A 17,146-nucleotide genomic window follows, 5' to 3' on the forward strand; every position below is an offset into this window, starting at 1 on the left:
AGGGTAAATTCCTGGCTGCCCAAATAATTGTTGAGAAGGGGTTTCAGCCCTGCAGCACCCTCGATATTGAAGCAATGATTTGGTGAGACCCATGTAGTACGAGGAACACGCACACAGACGGACAGGAAACAGACAAACTGAAGTTCCTGTGACTGTACAGTTTAAAAAAACGTGAATTTGGAGGCAAAACGTCCAAATTAAAGCTTCTGTCTGTGACAGAGGGGTAGTATAAGTACATACGAGTCCAAAAGTGTGGCTTTTGTGAAGAAAGGGAGAAATTTGGAAAATTGGCGATTTTCAGGACACAGAGGCCTCTGACAGAGGCAGGTATGCAGCCAGGCTAAGACCTCTGGCTATTTTCACGGAGGATGGGCGGGCCACTTTCAAGCCAAGATGGCCGCCTCCCTGTGCGAGTGGGCGTGGCGCTCCAAGTGAGTTTTGGGCTTGTCCTGATGTCCCCTCTCACTGTGGCCAAGGATTCGGGCCTACGCCCAAAAACGCCCCTATTTTTTTTAATTGGGGTCCGCTTCCAGACGGCGCTGTGCAGCCATTTTGTTGTGGGCGTGTCCCATTCGTCCAATATCATAAATTTTTTCGCCGCCTCATTGCCTCCGCCAATTTTGGGGAGCTTTCACCCACGTTTAGCGGGTCAAAAACGCGATCCTTTCCGGAGAAAAAAAAAAATAATAATAATAATAATAATAATAATAATAAGAAACCACCCAAAAACAATAGTCCCTTGCCAGGACTGCGTCCGGCTCGGGCCTAAATATAAGGAGAACGGAGCGAGATAGAGGCATGGTGTAATATATTTTTTGGTTTGTTATGATGAGTAGAAGACATCTGGAAAGTTTCGTGGAAATCGGACAAAATAATTTTTTCAAGGTATAGGCAGGGGGCGCTATAGTGATGAGCACCGTGCAGTAATTGATCTCTATGGAATCAGACCGTAAGTGGCCTTCTGTCAGCCAAGTATGATCCAGACTGGATAGAACGCGTGCCTGCGAGATGGTGTCACATTTACATGACAAAACGTGTTTTTGGGGGGGCGCCATTCGAAACGGGGGGGTCTGAGTGGAAAAAAAGTCAGGTATTTTTTGTAGCCCCGTGTCAGGAGAGTCTGTTTAAGCAGGTATGGGCTTATTCTGCTGAAAAACCAGGGACTAGTTTGTTGACACACAAGGCAGGTCCAGATAGACTCCCACATAAAAGTCAAAGTCACGCCCACATCTTAGAAAATATGACATGACTATATTGTATTTTTTGGTTTGCAAAAGTGTCTAGAACATACTGGCATCATTGTATTAAAAATATTCAAAAGTGCAGTTTTCAAGGTATGGCTAGGGGGCGCTATACTTGGAGCAGGCTACACATTAATGGCTTCATTCTGTTCAGTTTCAGGTGGCGCATTAGTGACATGAATATGAGCTCTGTGGGCTTATGCCTGTGAGCGTGAGCTTTCTTGGAAACAAGGCGAAATCTACGCGTTTTTTGCCGCGTCGTTACGCGGAGACGGTGAAACTTTTTTAAGAAACGCTGGGCAAATATTGAATTTCAATATGTCTAGATGCGCTGTGCCAAATGTGATGTAAATCCGACAAAAAACCAGGGACTAGTTCGTTAAAACGTAAAATGAGTTTAGACGATGTCCGGGTTTGAAGCCAAGATGGCCGCCTCCCTGTGCGAGTGGGCGTGGCGCTCCAAGTGAGTTTTGGGCTTGTCCTGATGTCCCCTCTCACTGTGGCCAAGGATTCGGGCCTACGCCCAAAAACGCCCCTATTTTTTTGAATTGGGGTCCGCTTCCAGAGGGCGCTGTGGAGCCATTTTGTTGTGGGCGTGTCCCATTCGTCCAATATCATAAATTTTTTCGCCGCCTCATTGCCTCCGCCAATTTTGGGGAGCTTTCACCCACGTTTAGCGGGTCAAAAACGCGATCCTTTCCGGAGAAAAAAAATAATAATAATAATAATAATAATAATAATAATAAGAAACCACCCAAAAACAATAGTCCCTTGCCAGGACTGCGTCCGGCTCGGGCCTAATAAGAAACCACCCAAAAACAATAGTCCCTTGCCAGGACTGCGTCCGGCTCGGGCCTAAATATTAGGAGAACGGAGCGAGATAGAGGCATGGTGTAATATATTTTTTTGTTTGTTATGATGAGTAGAAGACATCTGGAAAGTTTAGTGGAAATCGGACAAAATAATTTTTTCAGGGTATAGGCAGGGGGCGCTATAGTGATGTGCACCGTGGAGTAATTGATCTCTATGGAATCAGATTGTAAGTGGCCTTCTGTCAGCCAAGTATGATCCAGACTGGATAGAGCGCGTGCCTGCGAGGTGGTGTCAAATTTACATGACAAAACGTGTTTTTGGGGGGGGCGCCATTCGAAACGGGGGGGTCTGAGTGGAAAAAAAGTCAGGTATTTTTTGTAGCCCCGTGTCAGGAGAGTCTGTTTAAACAGGTATGGGCTTATTCTGCTGAAAAACCAGGGACTAGTTTGTTGACACACAAGGCAGGTCCAGATAGACTCCCACATAAAAGTCAAAGTCACGGCCACATCTTAGAAAATATGACATGACTATAATGTATTTTTTGGTTTCCAAAAGTGTCTAGAACATGCTGGCATCATTGTATTAAAAAGATTCAAAAGTGCAGTTTTCAAGGTATGGCTAGGGGGCGCTATCCTGGGAGCAGGCTACACATTAATGGCTTCATTCTGTTCAGTTTCAGGTGGCGCATTAGTGACATGAATATGAGCTCTGTAGGTTTATGCCTGTGAGCGTGAGCTTTCTTGGAAACAACGTGAAATCTACGTGTTTTTTGCCGCGTCGTTACGAGGAAACGGTGAAACTTTTTTGAGAAACGCTGGGCAAATATTGAATTTCAATATGTCTAGATGCGCTGTGCCAAATGTGAGCTAAATCCGATGAAAAACCAGGGACTAGTTCGTTAAAACGTAAAATGAGTTTAGACGAGGTCCGGGTTTGAAGCCAAGATGGCCGCCTCCCTGTGCGAGTGGGCGTGGCGCTCCAAGTGAGTTTTGGGCTTGTCCTGATGTCCCCTCTCACTGTGGCCAAGGATTCGGGCCTACGCCCAAAAACGCCCCTATTTTTTTGAATTGGGGTCCGCTTCCAGAGGGCGCTGTGGAGCCATTTTGTTGTGGGCGTGTCCCATTCGTCCAATATCATAAATTTTTTCGCTGCCCCATTGCCTCCGCCAATTTTGGGGAGCTTTCACCCACGTTCAGCGGGTCAAAAACGCGATCCTTTCCGGAGAAAAAAAATAATAATAATAATTAAAGCCGCAAGCGGCGATGAAGGCCCTCGCCCTTGGGGACTCGTCCCTTGCAACCGCCCCCGCTCACTCTCGTCCCTTGCGGCCACCTCCGCTCTCGTTCCTTGCGACCACCTCCGCTCACTCTCATGCCTTGCGACTACCTCCGCTCACTCTCATGCCTTGCGACCACCTCCGTTCACTCTCATGCCTTGCGACCACCTCTGTTTGCTTTGGTCCCTTGCGACCACTCTTCATCACATTAGGTTCTTGCGAGCCCCACGATAGAACTCGCTCATTTTGATGCGAAAGTCCCTTTAAGTTGCATTACTGTGCATTTTAATGCGAAAGTCCCTTTAAGTTGCATCACAGTGCATTATATGCGAAAGTCCCTTTAAGTTGCATCACAGTGCATTATATGCGAAAGTCCCTTTAAGTTGCATTACCGTGCATTTTATGCGAAAGTCCCTTTAAGTTGCATCACAGTGCATTTTATGCGAAAGGCCCTTTAAGTTGCATCACAGTGCATTTTATGCGAAAGTCCCTTTAAGTTGCATCACAGTGCATTTTATGCGAAAGTCCCTTTAAGTTGCATTACAGTGCATTTTATGCGAAAGTCCCTTTAAGTTGCATTACCGTGCATTTGATGCGAAAGTCCCTTTAAGTTGCATTACAGTGCATTTTATGCGAAACTCCCTTTAAGTTGCATTACAGTGCATTTTATGCAAAGTCCCTTTAAGTTGCATTACAGTGCATTATATGCGAAAGTCCCTTTAAGTTGCATTACAGTGCATTATATGCGAAAGTCCCTTTAAGTTGCCTTAAAGTGCATTATATGCGAAAGTCCCTTTAAGTTGCATCACAGTGCATTTTATGCGAAAGTCCCTTTAAGTTGCATTACAGTGCATTTTATGTGAAAGTCCCTTTAAGTTGCATTACAGTGCATTATATGCGAAAGTCCCTTTAAGTCGCATTACAGTGCATTTTATGCAAAAGTCCCTATTCACCTTATTCTGCCCCACCCACTGTTGCCCATTCATTTTAACGGAGAACAGGGAAAATATTCTCCGCTCAAATCTGATGTTTAGTCGATTGATTTGTGTAAAATGTCTGATGTTCATTTGCACCAACATGTCGACACTGCAGCGTTTCTCTGTGTGGCCTGAAACGGCTTTGTTTTCGTGTAGTGACTGATTTTATGCGGACTCCTCCAGCCCCATGTTAATACATAGGAGAAAAGGGGCGGGCACAGTTCATGGCGGCGCCCACGCGAACGTCCGGAATAAGGTGAATTAAGTATCATTACAGTGCATGTTATGCGAAAGTCCCTATTAAGTTGCATTATAGTGCTATTGTAAAAATCCATATGTAGTTGCATAATTGTGTTGTAGCTGCAAAAATCCCTATTTTGTTGCAGAAACTGTAAAAACAGTTGAAATTGCAGAAACTCTTAACACTGTATAAACTATTAAAATCACTGACAGACTTCACTGTATCATAATCCTACTAAAAAGCCGGCAAGAAAAGAGAAGGTGCTGAGTCCAAAAGAAAAAGGAAAAAAAAATAGTGAAGGCTGGGGTTTGATCCAGCATCCTCCTTTACACTAGTCTAGCTCTCTACCAATGGAGCTACTCAGGTTGAGTGAATAAATCAGCAGATGAGAAATTAATGTCATGAGAGATCCTGCACTTGATTGTTTGCAAGAAACGGATTTACAGTTTAGAAATCTTCGGGTCATGTCCCCCCCCCCCCTTCCCCAGGCACTTCCCCGATTGTTTTAGATATTTTCCCCAGTGTTGCCTCAATTGTCTCTGAAGAAGGGTGGGACTAAAAGCGCGGTAAATAATAATAAAAAAAGTTAAAGCTAGATTTGATCCAGCAACCTAATGGTTGGGAATCCAACGCTCAAGCTATAATGCCATGCAGGCACAAGAACTTTTATGATACGTCCCGCAATCATGTGTTTTACGCTGTGACAATGTGTGCAGCGGCCCATGGAAAAGGTGAAGGCAATATGAAAGTGTCAAGGTTGTGTTTGGACGTGCTACCTCCTTCACTTGAGACGACCATGCTATCACTGAGCTGTAATTCCATGCAAACATGGGCCTGATGATTGCTTGGGTTTTCTATATTCACAGGCTGAAATTTGATCCCAGCAACACACTGGAGGGGTAATTTTCCTGTTTCTAATGAGTTTGGAACCATCGGCGACGATTCATATTCTTTCTAGAAAGTGTGGAGTCCAAAAGAAAAAAAAATGAAAAAGAGTCTTGGTGGGGATTTGATCCAGCAACCTCCTGTACCCTAACCCAGCACTCTACCAATGGACCTGCTCAGGCTGAGTGATTACTGCAGAGAATTTGACATTAATATCATGAAATACCCCGCACTTGTGTATTTGCAGGAAATGGATTTACAGTATAGAAAATGATATATTCTATCATTATTTAATCAGGGTAAATTCCTGGCTGCCCAAAGAAACGTTGAGAGAGGGTTTCAGCCCTGCAGCACCCTCGATATTGGAGCAATATTTTGGAAAGACCCATATAGTACGAGGAGCACACAGAGAGACGGACAGGAAACAGACAAATTAAACTTCCTGTGATTGTACTGTTGAGAAAAACGTGAATTTGGAGGCAAAAACGTCCAAATTAAAGCTTCTGTCTGTGACAGAGGGGTAGTATAAGTACCTACGAGTCCAAAAGTGTGGCTTTTGTGAAGAAAGGGAGAAATTTGGAAAATTGGCGAATTTCAGGAGACAGAGGCCTCTGACAGAGGCCAGTATGCTGCTAGGCTAAGACCTCTGGCTATTTTCACGGAGGATGGGCGGGCCACTTACAAGCCACTTGAAAGCCAATTCAAGCCAAGATGGCCGCCTCCCTGTGCGAGTGGGCGTGGCACTCCAAGTGAGTTTTGGGCTTGTCCTGATGTCCCCTCTCACTGTGGCGAGTGATTCGGGCGTACGCCCAAAAACGCCCCGATTTTTTTGAATTGGGGTCCGCTTCCAGAGGGCGCTGTGGAGCCGTTTTGTTGTGGGCGTGTCCCATTCGTCCAATATCATAAATTTTTTCGCTGCCTCATTGCCTCCGCCAATTTTGGGGAGCTTTCACCCACGTTTAGCGGGTCAAAAACGCGATCCTTTCCGGAGAAAAAAAATAATAATAATAATAATAATAATAATAATAAGAAACCACCCAAAAACAATAGTCCCTTGCCAGGACTGCGTCCGGCTCGGGCCTAAATATAAGGAGAACGGAGCGAGATAGAGGCATGGTGTAATATATTTTTTGGTTTGTTATGATGAGTAGAAGACATCTGGAAAGTTTGGTGGAAATCGGACAAAATAATTTTTTCAAGGTATAGGCAGGGGGCGCTATAGTGATGAGCACCGTGCAGTTATTGATCTCTATGGAATCAGACCGTAAGTGGACTTCTGTCAGCCAAGTATGATCCAGACTGGATAGAGCGCGTGCCTGCGAGATGGTGTCACATTTACATGACAAAACGTGTTTTTGGGGGGGCGCCATTCGAAACGGGGGGGTCTGAGTGAAAAAAAAGTCAGGTATTTTTTGTAGCCCCGTGTCAGGAGAGTCTGTTTAAGCAGGTATGGGCTTATTCTGCTGAAAAACCAGGGACTAGTTTGTTGACACACAAGGCAGGTCCAGATAGACTCCCACATAAAAGTCAAAGTCACGCCCACATCTTAGAAAATATGACATGACTATATTGTATTTTTTGGTTTGCAAAAGTGTCTAGAACATACTGGCATCATTGTATTAAAAATATTCAAAAGTGCAGTTTTCAAGGTATGGCTAGGGGGCGCTATACTTGGAGCAGGCTACACATTAATGGCTTCATTCTGTTCAGTTTCAGGTGGCGCATTAGTGACATGAATATGAGCTCTGTGGGCTTATGCCTGTGAGCCTGAGCTTTCTTGGAAACAACGCGAAATCTACGCGTTTTTTGACGCGGCGTTACGCGGAGACGGTGAAACTTTTTTGAGAAACGCTGGGCAAATATTGAATTTCAATATGTCTAGACGCGCTGTGCCAAATGTGAGCTAAATCCGATGAAAAACCAGGGACTAGTTCGTTAAAACGTAAAATGAGTTTGGACGATGTCCGGGTTTGAAGCCAAGATGGCCGCCTCCCTGTGCGAGTGGGCGTGGCGCTCCAAGTGAGTTTTGGGCTTGTCCTGATGTCCCCTCTCACTGTGGCGAGTGATTCGGGCGTACGCCCAAAAACGCCCCGATTTTTTTGAATTGGGGTCCGCTTCCAGAGGGCGCTGTGGAGCCGTTTTGTTGTGGGCGTGTCCCATTCGTCCAATATCATAAATTTTTTCGCTGCCTCATTGCCTCCGCCAATTTTGGGGAGCTTTCACCCACGTTTAGCGGGTCAAAAACGCGATCCTTTCCGGAGAAAAAAAATAATAATAATAATAATAATAATAATAATAAGAAACCACCCAAAAACAATAGTCCCTTGCCAGGACTGCGTCCGGCTCGGGCCTAAATATAAGGAGAACGGAGCGAGATAGAGGCATGGTGTAATATATTTTTTGGTTTGTTATGATGAGTAGAAGACATCTGGAAAGTTTGGTGGAAATCGGACAAAATAATTTTTTCAAGGTATAGGCAGGGGGCGCTATAGTGATGAGCACCGTGCAGTTATTGATCTCTATGGAATCAGACCGTAAGTGGACTTCTGTCAGCCAAGTATGATCCAGACTGGATAGAGCGCGTGCCTGCGAGATGGTGTCACATTTACATGACAAAACGTGTTTTTGGGGGGGCGCCATTCGAAACGGGGGGGTCTGAGTGAAAAAAAAGTCAGGTATTTTTTGTAGCCCCGTGTCAGGAGAGTCTGTTTAAGCAGGTATGGGCTTATTCTGCTGAAAAACCAGGGACTAGTTTGTTGACACACAAGGCAGGTCCAGATAGACTCCCACATAAAAGTCAAAGTCACGCCCACATCTTAGAAAATATGACATGACTATATTGTATTTTTTGGTTTGCAAAAGTGTCTAGAACATACTGGCATCATTGTATTAAAAATATTCAAAAGTGCAGTTTTCAAGGTATGGCTAGGGGGCGCTATACTTGGAGCAGGCTACACATTAATGGCTTCATTCTGTTCAGTTTCAGGTGGCGCATTAGTGACATGAATATGAGCTCTGTGGGCTTATGCCTGTGAGCCTGAGCTTTCTTGGAAACAACGCGAAATCTACGCGTTTTTTGACGCGGCGTTACGCGGAGACGGTGAAACTTTTTTGAGAAACGCTGGGCAAATATTGAATTTCAATATGTCTAGACGCGCTGTGCCAAATGTGAGCTAAATCCGATGAAAAACCAGGGACTAGTTCGTTAAAACGTAAAATGAGTTTGGACGATGTCCGGGTTTGAAGCCAAGATGGCCGCCTCCCTGTGCGAGTGGGCGTGGCGCTCCAAGTGAGTTTTGGGCTTGTCCTGATGTCCCCTCTCACTGTGGCGAGTGATTCGGGCGTACGCCCAAAAACGCCCCGATTTTTTTGAATTGGGGTCCGCTTCCAGAGGGCGCTGTGGAGCCGTTTTGTTGTGGGCGTGTCCCATTCGTCCAATATCATAAATTTTTTCGCTGCCTCATTGCCTCCGCCAATTTTGGGGAGCTTTCACCCACGTTTAGCGGGTCAAAAACGCGATCCTTTCCGGAGAAAAAAAATAATAATAATAATAATAATAATAATAATAAGAAACCACCCAAAAACAATAGTCCCTTGCCAGGACTGCGTCCGGCTCGGGCCTAAATATAAGGAGAACGGAGCGAGATAGAGGCATGGTGTAATATATTTTTTGGTTTGTTATGATGAGTAGAAGACATCTGGAAAGTTTGGTGGAAATCGGACAAAATAATTTTTTCAAGGTATAGGCAGGGGGCGCTATAGTGATGAGCACCGTGCAGTTATTGATCTCTATGGAATCAGACCGTAAGTGGACTTCTGTCAGCCAAGTATGATCCAGACTGGATAGAGCGCGTGCCTGCGAGATGGTGTCACATTTACATGACAAAACGTGTTTTTGGGGGGGCGCCATTCGAAACGGGGGGGTCTGAGTGAAAAAAAAGTCAGGTATTTTTTGTAGCCCCGTGTCAGGAGAGTCTGTTTAAGCAGGTATGGGCTTATTCTGCTGAAAAACCAGGGACTAGTTTGTTGACACACAAGGCAGGTCCAGATAGACTCCCACATAAAAGTCAAAGTCACGCCCACATCTTAGAAAATATGACATGACTATATTGTATTTTTTGGTTTGCAAAAGTGTCTAGAACATACTGGCATCATTGTATTAAAAATATTCAAAAGTGCAGTTTTCAAGGTATGGCTAGGGGGCGCTATACTTGGAGCAGGCTACACATTAATGGCTTCATTCTGTTCAGTTTCAGGTGGCGCATTAGTGACATGAATATGAGCTCTGTGGGCTTATGCCTGTGAGCCTGAGCTTTCTTGGAAACAACGCGAAATCTACGCGTTTTTTGACGCGGCGTTACGCGGAGACGGTGAAACTTTTTTGAGAAACGCTGGGCAAATATTGAATTTCAATATGTCTAGACGCGCTGTGCCAAATGTGAGCTAAATCCGATGAAAAACCAGGGACTAGTTCGTTAAAACGTAAAATGAGTTTGGACGATGTCCGGGTTTGAAGCCAAGATGGCCGCCTCCCTGTGCGAGTGGGCGTGGCGCTCCAAGTGAGTTTTGGGCTTGTCCTGATGTCCCCTCTCACTGTGGCGAGTGATTCGGGCGTACGCCCAAAAACGCCCCGATTTTTTTGAATTGGGGTCCGCTTCCAGAGGGCGCTGTGGAGCCGTTTTGTTGTGGGCGTGTCCCATTCGTCCAATATCATAAATTTTTTCGCTGCCTCATTGCCTCCGCCAATTTTGGGGAGCTTTCACCCACGTTTAGCGGGTCAAAAACGCGATCCTTTCCGGAGAAAAAAAATAATAATAATAATAATAATAATAATAATAAGAAACCACCCAAAAACAATAGTCCCTTGCCAGGACTGCGTCCGGCTCGGGCCTAAATATAAGGAGAACGGAGCGAGATAGAGGCATGGTGTAATATATTTTTTGGTTTGTTATGATGAGTAGAAGACATCTGGAAAGTTTGGTGGAAATCGGACAAAATAATTTTTTCAAGGTATAGGCAGGGGGCGCTATAGTGATGAGCACCGTGCAGTTATTGATCTCTATGGAATCAGACCGTAAGTGGACTTCTGTCAGCCAAGTATGATCCAGACTGGATAGAGCGCGTGCCTGCGAGATGGTGTCACATTTACATGACAAAACGTGTTTTTGGGGGGGCGCCATTCGAAACGGGGGGGTCTGAGTGAAAAAAAAGTCAGGTATTTTTTGTAGCCCCGTGTCAGGAGAGTCTGTTTAAGCAGGTATGGGCTTATTCTGCTGAAAAACCAGGGACTAGTTTGTTGACACACAAGGCAGGTCCAGATAGACTCCCACATAAAAGTCAAAGTCACGCCCACATCTTAGAAAATATGACATGACTATATTGTATTTTTTGGTTTGCAAAAGTGTCTAGAACATACTGGCATCATTGTATTAAAAATATTCAAAAGTGCAGTTTTCAAGGTATGGCTAGGGGGCGCTATACTTGGAGCAGGCTACACATTAATGGCTTCATTCTGTTCAGTTTCAGGTGGCGCATTAGTGACATGAATATGAGCTCTGTGGGCTTATGCCTGTGAGCCTGAGCTTTCTTGGAAACAACGCGAAATCTACGCGTTTTTTGACGCGGCGTTACGCGGAGACGGTGAAACTTTTTTGAGAAACGCTGGGCAAATATTGAATTTCAATATGTCTAGACGCGCTGTGCCAAATGTGAGCTAAATCCGATGAAAAACCAGGGACTAGTTCGTTAAAACGTAAAATGAGTTTGGACGATGTCCGGGTTTGAAGCCAAGATGGCCGCCTCCCTGTGCGAGTGGGCGTGGCGCTCCAAGTGAGTTTTGGGCTTGTCCTGATGTCCCCTCTCACTGTGGCGAGTGATTCGGGCGTACGCCCAAAAACGCCCCGATTTTTTTGAATTGGGGTCCGCTTCCAGAGGGCGCTGTGGAGCCGTTTTGTTGTGGGCGTGTCCCATTCGTCCAATATCATAAATTTTTTCGCTGCCTCATTGCCTCCGCCAATTTTGGGGAGCTTTCACCCACGTTTAGCGGGTCAAAAACGCGATCCTTTCCGGAGAAAAAAAATAATAATAATAATAATAATAATAATAATAAGAAACCACCCAAAAACAATAGTCCCTTGCCAGGACTGCGTCCGGCTCGGGCCTAAATATAAGGAGAACGGAGCGAGATAGAGGCATGGTGTAATATATTTTTTGGTTTGTTATGATGAGTAGAAGACATCTGGAAAGTTTGGTGGAAATCGGACAAAATAATTTTTTCAAGGTATAGGCAGGGGGCGCTATAGTGATGAGCACCGTGCAGTTATTGATCTCTATGGAATCAGACCGTAAGTGGACTTCTGTCAGCCAAGTATGATCCAGACTGGATAGAGCGCGTGCCTGCGAGATGGTGTCACATTTACATGACAAAACGTGTTTTTGGGGGGGCGCCATTCGAAACGGGGGGGTCTGAGTGAAAAAAAAGTCAGGTATTTTTTGTAGCCCCGTGTCAGGAGAGTCTGTTTAAGCAGGTATGGGCTTATTCTGCTGAAAAACCAGGGACTAGTTTGTTGACACACAAGGCAGGTCCAGATAGACTCCCACATAAAAGTCAAAGTCACGCCCACATCTTAGAAAATATGACATGACTATATTGTATTTTTTGGTTTGCAAAAGTGTCTAGAACATACTGGCATCATTGTATTAAAAATATTCAAAAGTGCAGTTTTCAAGGTATGGCTAGGGGGCGCTATACTTGGAGCAGGCTACACATTAATGGCTTCATTCTGTTCAGTTTCAGGTGGCGCATTAGTGACATGAATATGAGCTCTGTGGGCTTATGCCTGTGAGCCTGAGCTTTCTTGGAAACAACGCGAAATCTACGCGTTTTTTGACGCGGCGTTACGCGGAGACGGTGAAACTTTTTTGAGAAACGCTGGGCAAATATTGAATTTCAATATGTCTAGACGCGCTGTGCCAAATGTGAGCTAAATCCGATGAAAAACCAGGGACTAGTTCGTTAAAACGTAAAATGAGTTTGGACGATGTCCGGGTTTGAAGCCAAGATGGCCGCCTCCCTGTGCGAGTGGGCGTGGCGCTCCAAGTGAGTTTTGGGCTTGTCCTGATGTCCCCTCTCACTGTGGCGAGTGATTCGGGCGTACGCCCAAAAACGCCCCGATTTTTTTGAATTGGGGTCCGCTTCCAGAGGGCGCTGTGGAGCCGTTTTGTTGTGGGCGTGTCCCATTCGTCCAATATCATAAATTTTTTCGCTGCCTCATTGCCTCCGCCAATTTTGGGGAGCTTTCACCCACGTTTAGCGGGTCAAAAACGCGATCCTTTCCGGAGAAAAAAAATAATAATAATAATAATAATAATAATAATAAGAAACCACCCAAAAACAATAGTCCCTTGCCAGGACTGCGTCCGGCTCGGGCCTAAATATAAGGAGAACGGAGCGAGATAGAGGCATGGTGTAATATATTTTTTGGTTTGTTATGATGAGTAGAAGACATCTGGAAAGTTTGGTGGAAATCGGACAAAATAATTTTTTCAAGGTATAGGCAGGGGGCGCTATAGTGATGAGCACCGTGCAGTTATTGATCTCTATGGAATCAGACCGTAAGTGGACTTCTGTCAGCCAAGTATGATCCAGACTGGATAGAGCGCGTGCCTGCGAGATGGTGTCACATTTACATGACAAAACGTGTTTTTGGGGGGGCGCCATTCGAAACGGGGGGGTCTGAGTGAAAAAAAAGTCAGGTATTTTTTGTAGCCCCGTGTCAGGAGAGTCTGTTTAAGCAGGTATGGGCTTATTCTGCTGAAAAACCAGGGACTAGTTTGTTGACACACAAGGCAGGTCCAGATAGACTCCCACATAAAAGTCAAAGTCACGCCCACATCTTAGAAAATATGACATGACTATATTGTATTTTTTGGTTTGCAAAAGTGTCTAGAACATACTGGCATCATTGTATTAAAAATATTCAAAAGTGCAGTTTTCAAGGTATGGCTAGGGGGCGCTATACTTGGAGCAGGCTACACATTAATGGCTTCATTCTGTTCAGTTTCAGGTGGCGCATTAGTGACATGAATATGAGCTCTGTGGGCTTATGCCTGTGAGCCTGAGCTTTCTTGGAAACAACGCGAAATCTACGCGTTTTTTGACGCGGCGTTACGCGGAGACGGTGAAACTTTTTTGAGAAACGCTGGGCAAATATTGAATTTCAATATGTCTAGACGCGCTGTGCCAAATGTGAGCTAAATCCGATGAAAAACCAGGGACTAGTTCGTTAAAACGTAAAATGAGTTTGGACGATGTCCGGGTTTGAAGCCAAGATGGCCGCCTCCCTGTGCGAGTGGGCGTGGCGCTCCAAGTGAGTTTTGGGCTTGTCCTGATGTCCCCTCTCACTGTGGCGAGTGATTCGGGCGTACGCCCAAAAACGCCCCGATTTTTTTGAATTGGGGTCCGCTTCCAGAGGGCGCTGTGGAGCCGTTTTGTTGTGGGCGTGTCCCATTCGTCCAATATCATAAATTTTTTCGCTGCCTCATTGCCTCCGCCAATTTTGGGGAGCTTTCACCCACGTTTAGCGGGTCAAAAACGCGATCCTTTCCGGAGAAAAAAAATAATAATAATAATAATAATAATAATAATAAGAAACCACCCAAAAACAATAGTCCCTTGCCAGGACTGCGTCCGGCTCGGGCCTAAATATAAGGAGAACGGAGCGAGATAGAGGCATGGTGTAATATATTTTTTGGTTTGTTATGATGAGTAGAAGACATCTGGAAAGTTTGGTGGAAATCGGACAAAATAATTTTTTCAAGGTATAGGCAGGGGGCGCTATAGTGATGAGCACCGTGCAGTTATTGATCTCTATGGAATCAGACCGTAAGTGGACTTCTGTCAGCCAAGTATGATCCAGACTGGATAGAGCGCGTGCCTGCGAGATGGTGTCACATTTACATGACAAAACGTGTTTTTGGGGGGGCGCCATTCGAAACGGGGGGGTCTGAGTGAAAAAAAAGTCAGGTATTTTTTGTAGCCCCGTGTCAGGAGAGTCTGTTTAAGCAGGTATGGGCTTATTCTGCTGAAAAACCAGGGACTAGTTTGTTGACACACAAGGCAGGTCCAGATAGACTCCCACATAAAAGTCAAAGTCACGCCCACATCTTAGAAAATATGACATGACTATATTGTATTTTTTGGTTTGCAAAAGTGTCTAGAACATACTGGCATCATTGTATTAAAAATATTCAAAAGTGCAGTTTTCAAGGTATGGCTAGGGGGCGCTATACTTGGAGCAGGCTACACATTAATGGCTTCATTCTGTTCAGTTTCAGGTGGCGCATTAGTGACATGAATATGAGCTCTGTGGGCTTATGCCTGTGAGCCTGAGCTTTCTTGGAAACAACGCGAAATCTACGCGTTTTTTGACGCGGCGTTACGCGGAGACGGTGAAACTTTTTTGAGAAACGCTGGGCAAATATTGAATTTCAATATGTCTAGACGCGCTGTGCCAAATGTGAGCTAAATCCGATGAAAAACCAGGGACTAGTTCGTTAAAACGTAAAATGAGTTTGGACGATGTCCGGGTTTGAAGCCAAGATGGCCGCCTCCCTGTGCGAGTGGGCGTGGCGCTCCAAGTGAGTTTTGGGCTTGTCCTGATGTCCCCTCTCACTGTGGCGAGTGATTCGGGCGTACGCCCAAAAACGCCCCGATTTTTTTGAATTGGGGTCCGCTTCCAGAGGGCGCTGTGGAGCCGTTTTGTTGTGGGCGTGTCCCATTCGTCCAATATCATAAATTTTTTCGCTGCCTCATTGCCTCCGCCAATTTTGGGGAGCTTTCACCCACGTTTAGCGGGTCAAAAACGCGATCCTTTCCGGAGAAAAAAAATAATAATAATAATAATAATAATAATAATAAGAAACCACCCAAAAACAATAGTCCCTTGCCAGGACTGCGTCCGGCTCGGGCCTAAATATAAGGAGAACGGAGCGAGATAGAGGCATGGTGTAATATATTTTTTGGTTTGTTATGATGAGTAGAAGACATCTGGAAAGTTTGGTGGAAATCGGACAAAATAATTTTTTCAAGGTATAGGCAGGGGGCGCTATAGTGATGAGCACCGTGCAGTTATTGATCTCTATGGAATCAGACCGTAAGTGGACTTCTGTCAGCCAAGTATGATCCAGACTGGATAGAGCGCGTGCCTGCGAGATGGTGTCACATTTACATGACAAAACGTGTTTTTGGGGGGGCGCCATTCGAAACGGGGGGGTCTGAGTGAAAAAAAAGTCAGGTATTTTTTGTAGCCCCGTGTCAGGAGAGTCTGTTTAAGCAGGTATGGGCTTATTCTGCTGAAAAACCAGGGACTAGTTTGTTGACACACAAGGCAGGTCCAGATAGACTCCCACATAAAAGTCAAAGTCACGCCCACATCTTAGAAAATATGACATGACTATATTGTATTTTTTGGTTTGCAAAAGTGTCTAGAACATACTGGCATCATTGTATTAAAAATATTCAAAAGTGCAGTTTTCAAGGTATGGCTAGGGGGCGCTATACTTGGAGCAGGCTACACATTAATGGCTTCATTCTGTTCAGTTTCAGGTGGCGCATTAGTGACATGAATATGAGCTCTGTGGGCTTATGCCTGTGAGCCTGAGCTTTCTTGGAAACAACGCGAAATCTACGCGTTTTTTGACGCGGCGTTACGCGGAGACGGTGAAACTTTTTTGAGAAACGCTGGGCAAATATTGAATTTCAATATGTCTAGACGCGCTGTGCCAAATGTGAGCTAAATCCGATGAAAAACCAGGGACTAGTTCGTTAAAACGTAAAATGAGTTTGGACGATGTCCGGGTTTGAAGCCAAGATGGCCGCCTCCCTGTGCGAGTGGGCGTGGCGCTCCAAGTGAGTTTTGGGCTTGTCCTGATGTCCCCTCTCACTGTGGCGAGTGATTCGGGCGTACGCCCAAAAACGCCCCGATTTTTTTGAATTGGGGTCCGCTTCCAGAGGGCGCTGTGGAGCCGTTTTGTTGTGGGCGTGTCCCATTCGTCCAATATCATAAATTTTTTCGCTGCCTCATTGCCTCCGCCAATTTTGGGGAGCTTTCACCCACGTTTAGCGGGTCAAAAACGCGATCCTTTCCGGAGAAAAAAAATAATAATAATAATAATAATAATAATAATAAGAAACCACCCAAAAACAATAGTCCCTTGCCAGGACTGCGTCCGGCTCGGGCCTAAATATAAGGAGAACGGAGCGAGATAGAGGCATGGTGTAATATATTTTTTGGTTTGTTATGATGAGTAGAAGACATCTGGAAAGTTTGGTGGAAATCGGACAAAATAATTTTTTCAAGGTATAGGCAGGGGGCGCTATAGTGATGAGCACCGTGCAGTTATTGATCTCTATGGAATCAGACCGTAAGTGGACTTCTGTCAGCCAAGTATGATCCAGACTGGATAGAGCGCGTGCCTGCGAGATGGTGTCACATTTACATGACAAAACGTGTTTTTGGGGGGGCGCCATTCGAAACGGGGGGGTCTGAGTGAAAAAAAAGTCAGGTATTTTTTGTAGCCCCGTGTCAGGAGAGTCTGTTTAAGCAGGTATGGGCTTATTCTGCTGAAAAACCAGGGACTAGTTTGTTGACACACAAGGCAGGTCCAGATAGACTCCCACATAAAAGTCAAAGTCACGCCCACATCTTAGAAA

At 45.2% G+C, this 17,146-nt stretch overlaps 1 protein-coding gene across 19 annotated transcripts in view; it reads left to right on the forward strand.

The window, feature by feature from the left end:
- stxbp5l (syntaxin binding protein 5L) overlaps positions 1 to 17,146 on the forward strand; it is a 411,861-nt gene that overhangs the window by 56,682 nt on the left and 338,033 nt on the right. The gene's annotated exons all lie outside the window — the stretch shown is intronic.

The sequence above is a fragment of the Gobius niger genome, assembly GCF_951799975.1.
Source record: "Gobius niger genome assembly, chromosome: 9".
Lineage (NCBI taxonomy): Eukaryota > Metazoa > Chordata > Actinopteri > Gobiiformes > Gobiidae > Gobius > Gobius niger.